This window comes from Bidens hawaiensis, unplaced genomic scaffold, assembly GCF_021521415.1.
Source record: "Bidens hawaiensis isolate Kalapana, Puna unplaced genomic scaffold, B.hawaiensis_p1.1 tig00010562_1, whole genome shotgun sequence".
NCBI classification, from domain to species: Eukaryota; Viridiplantae; Streptophyta; class Magnoliopsida; order Asterales; family Asteraceae; genus Bidens; species Bidens hawaiensis.
In genome coordinates this window covers 99,362-104,149 of record NW_027491805.1, presented here as the reverse complement: position 1 = coordinate 104,149, position 4,788 = coordinate 99,362, and the positions used below count along the sequence as shown (strand labels likewise).

Below are 4,788 nucleotides of genomic sequence, written 5' to 3'. Positions count from 1 at the left end.
AGATATCTGCGTAAACCTACAATGTATGACATCCAACGCATATATGAGGTGCACGCAGAAAAACATGGTTTTCCTGGGATGCTAGGTAGCATCGATTGTACGCATGTTGGATGGGCTATGTGTCCAACGGCCTGGCGAGGTCAGTTCCACCGTGGTGATCATGAAGGGCCGACCCTTATACTTAAGGCGGCGGTGTCACAGGATCTTTGGTTTTGGCATGCTTTTTTTGGTGTTGCTGGGTCAAATAACGACCTTAATGTTATCGATCAGTCACATTTGATCAACGACCTTATCGACGGGGTTGAACCACCTCAATCTTTTGTTGCAAATGGAGAACTCTTCAAGTACGGGTACTATCTGGTCGATGGTATTTACAACGAATGGGCTTTGTTAGTTCAAGCTTTTACAGATCCAATCGCCGATAAACGGAAGTATTTTACGAAGAAGCAAGAGTCTGCTAGAAAAGATATTGAAAGAGCTTTTGGAGTTCTGAAAAAACAATATTATGTGCTGGCGAACCCGATACGTTATTGGACTCGGGAGAGGATAATGGACGTCGTCTACACGTGTCTGATCCTACACAACATGACGTTAGAAGACGAGGGCAAAGCTATCTGTCAAAACTACCAAGGTGACATTCCGCCACAACTGTCCACAATCAGTGATCAACAAAGACTTCATAACATAGCAAATATCAAGAGCCGTGAGATACACGGGAATCTTCGACATGAGTTGGTTGAACATTTGTGGGCGAGGCGACCCGATGATCTTGTATTAGATTAGTGTTATTATTAAGTATTATTGTTTGTTTAATTTTTAGTATGTTTTTTTTATAATTTGAATTTTAGATATTAATGTGTTTTTTTTATTAATGTGTGTTTTTTTAATAATTTATGAGTTTTTTAAATAATACGTTGTTTGAATATATTTATAAAAAAAATAAAAATAAAAATTTTCGCTGGAGCCCCTGCTGGAGCCCCTCCACACCAGGGGTCAGGGCTCCAACGGGGGCTCCAACAACCCCCTTATCTAGTTTCTCTCTCTGCCACACGTCATAATATTATTGGTTGGAGCCCCACTAAAGCCCCCATTAAAGCCCCCCACACCCCTCAGCCTTATGTCTTTCTTTTAAGTTTCCTTTAAAGTATTGTTTATTTTATTTTATTTATTTAATCATCAGACCTATAACTCATTTATTTATTTATTTTCTTCAAACTTAAAAATAATAATGAGTATTATGAAACATGCGTTCTATTTTGGATATATAAACTTGTGATGTCGCAAACTGTTACACATTTAAAAGTCTTGGAAATAAAGTTACCAATCTTGCTGGTGTAATGTTAATGATAAAATATTTATTTCCAAAATTTGTCCATAGTTACAAATATATTATAGTTTTATAAAATACTAAAACATTTTCGTCACCAGATGACTACTAAACTATAAGCAAATCAACATTTTTTTGGTCTAAATTTCATATGATGTAGACTTTGCGGTTTCATTACATTTGTATTTTGTTACTTTATACTCTCTCATCATTACTTATTATTTACAAAATTTAATAAGAATTAAAGTAATAATGTTTCAATACAATTTTACTTAAAACCCTATCGAATCTCAAATCCGTCCTAAGTTTTGTTATTATTTCGTTATAATTAATTAATATTATCATTAACGACTAGGAACTTTTATTGACGTATCCCGAGGAGCTCGACCGTCTCTATCTTAATTTTTTATCGCCATATCAAATTTGTTAATCCTCTTGTTAAGGTGAGTTTACATATCCCCATTTTTCATCTTTTATATTTTTGGGGTGGCATTTATACCCTATTTAAATTACTCATTTTTATTTTCACATCTATTCAAAACACAATTCAATATATGTTTATGTGTGATTATTGGATGCTCTATGATAATGCTCTATGTGCTTAATTGTTTATTTTATGTTTGGTGGTTGGAATCTCATCCTCGTCTAGTATGATCATACATTTACCCAAGTACATTGATTTCGTATCAATAAGAACGGGTCCACATCTATTTAATTGTTTACAATTTCATAAGAATTGTAATACTCATCATTTACATATGAATTGTGGTTTTTATCTATATATGTATCTCCACTAAAACTTATGTATTCTCACCAACATTCGTTTTGACAAACTCTATTTTTATACATGCTACAGGTACAAGTAATTTACATTGATCAAGATTGAAGATATTAGTTTTTACCTTAGGATATTTATCCAAACAATAAATATGATGTAATTGTTCTGTTTATTGAATTTGTGTACTTGTTTTGATATTAATATATTAAATAATTATTGTCACTTTAATTAGTGTCTTTCGAGCTACTGTCCAATCAATACGTTACGCCCCGGCATGTTCCGCCTTTGGTCAGGGTGTGACAGACACCCTATCCGAATTGTTGACACAACTAAAGGCGGTTTACCCAATTACCAGTTTCATATTATGAAAATTAATTATTAGAATGACTAACGGTTATCGGGTCAATGACACAAGAACCTAGTCCTAAATGTTGATGAACACAATCGAGTAGTTGATGCAATATTCAATAAAAAAACATAAGCTGTTTAAACACTCAATTGACAAAGAAAACAAGATTAAACAATATATTCAATCAATCTCATAATCATTAAAGCACACAGAATTGAATCAAAGTCACTTTACACAAAACCCAGGCCTAAAGAGATCACAATGGTGTTTAGCCTGGCATCGGCCTCACAAGTATTACGCTTATCTGATAAAAGGATGAAAGCATAGACTAATTGGACCAACCGAGGGATCCAAGATGATGCAAAATCATCCTAGGGTTCTTCAACAAATGGTGGAATGAAAAATATCTCGAACGGGGGCTGAAAACCGATTATAACACCAACTAGGTTTTTATTTCCCGTTATTTAGATCCTTTGCGCAATGCGAAGGATTTTTAGCCATATTTTTGCGTGGCATGAAGTAAGAAAACCCTATAATGAGATTTGTCTTGTCTAGAAACCCAAAATTAATATATTATCCCGTAACTAATTTTCTAGCCCAAGATATGCTCATTTTACTAAAAGACACTTTCCTGTTAACCCGTCTTGTTCAGTTTTCGCTTCGACTTCGGGTTTCTCATCCAAACCTTTCTCAAATCCTTCTTAACCATCCATATATGTTTCCCTATGCTTCCGTATTATCAAGGTTTACTTAATCTTCATATGGATGGCTTTGAATTAGCTCGTTTAAGCTCCGAACACCTACAATCATAAAAGAACTCAAGATAATCGTGTTCGCGATACATAAACAACTAAAATACATGAAATGACATATATATACATATGATTTATACCCGGCCATCAACAATGCAGTTGTAAACTCTCTCCTTTTCCATAAGAAACTTTATATAAAATACACTTTAAGAATTTAATAGGCCGCATGTTATACAAATTGGTCAAGCTACTACTTTTATACAGAAAACAAAATATGAACAATATTAATTTTATTTTTTATTTTTGTCAACATTGACTTACAGTTTAACAGTGAGCTAATTGAGTTGCAGCATGAAAGAATATTCTCTATCCTCCTATTAATGACTCTTAGTTTGGTACCACAAATTTTTATTCCACCATGAAGATGGGTTATGTAATTGCTGATATTCATCAACTTCCAAGTGAAGCCCATTCATTTAGTTCCAAAGGCATACTTGCATTGTTTCAAAGGCAAGGTTCCACACAACAATTTATCATTCTTTTGTGCAATGAAAGTGTTACCAGAGTAAAAAATACCATTTTTTTGACAAAAAGTATTGCGGAGACAGGATTTGAACCCGTGACCTCAAGGTTATGAGCCTTGCGAGCTACCAAACTGCTCTACCCCGCGCCGAAGAGAAGAACTGAAAACAAATATACAAGCAAGGATTGAATGCGCCCCTTTACCATATCTGTACAAATAGAATAGCCTATTTATACAGAATGGTAAAGAGGCCGTCTATGATCATCGATCATAGAAATGAAATAAAGATAGATTTTAATCCTTACCAACTCGATCTTGTCGCCCCTGGCAACAAACATGCATGAACCATTTCACGAAGTATGTGTCCGGATAGTCCAAAGTCTCGGTAGTTAGCTCTTGGCCTTCCAGTTGAAAAACAACGTCCCCTGTATTCCAATTATTAGAGAAATATGAGTTTTATAGAAAGGTGAGACAACTTCAGTCCTTCAACCAACTCTTTTTAATAGGTTACACCATGTGGTAGCGATCCGCCTCTTCCATTGGTCTCACTTTTAAACAAAAAAGTCAAGTATATGGTTCATGCACTAACGCCATTTGAAGCCCTTTACGGACATAAACCACTTGAACTTATGGGAGCTCAACTGTTGGACTAAACCCGACCCGTCGGGAACTCTTTTTCACCTAAAGGACAATGTGAATTTGATAGGGGGAGTATTGTTGTGAACTCATCTAAGCCCAATCATAAAGCCCATTCCAGCAACCCAATCTAGTGGTTCAACAAACCTTGATGCGTGATATAAGCCGGGAAACAAGAGTAAAAGAGCATGACGGAAAATTGTTAGTAACCTGATCATCTCTTCTCATCTCAAACTCTGATTCTGTTCTCCCATCTTCTTTCTATTGGATCTTAATTTCTTCTTTGTAATTTCCTTTTACAATTGATTGCTTAATGAATCCGAGTTGAATATCATCAATTAAACTTTCTTATTAATTGCATTGAGAAGTAGTCACTTCAAGGCTCATGGTTCGAACTGACAACCTTTGCATAAGGCTAGCTCA

The 4,788-nt window shown here is 35.0% G+C and overlaps 1 non-coding gene across 1 annotated transcript; it reads right to left on the bottom strand.

The window, feature by feature from the left end:
- Nucleotides 1-3,802: 3,802 nt before the first annotated feature.
- Nucleotides 3,803-3,876, bottom strand: TRNAM-CAU (transfer RNA methionine (anticodon CAU)). Its single transcript has one exon. It is a non-coding gene; the product is annotated as a tRNA-Met (tRNA).
- Nucleotides 3,877-4,788: the final 912 nt, after the last annotated feature.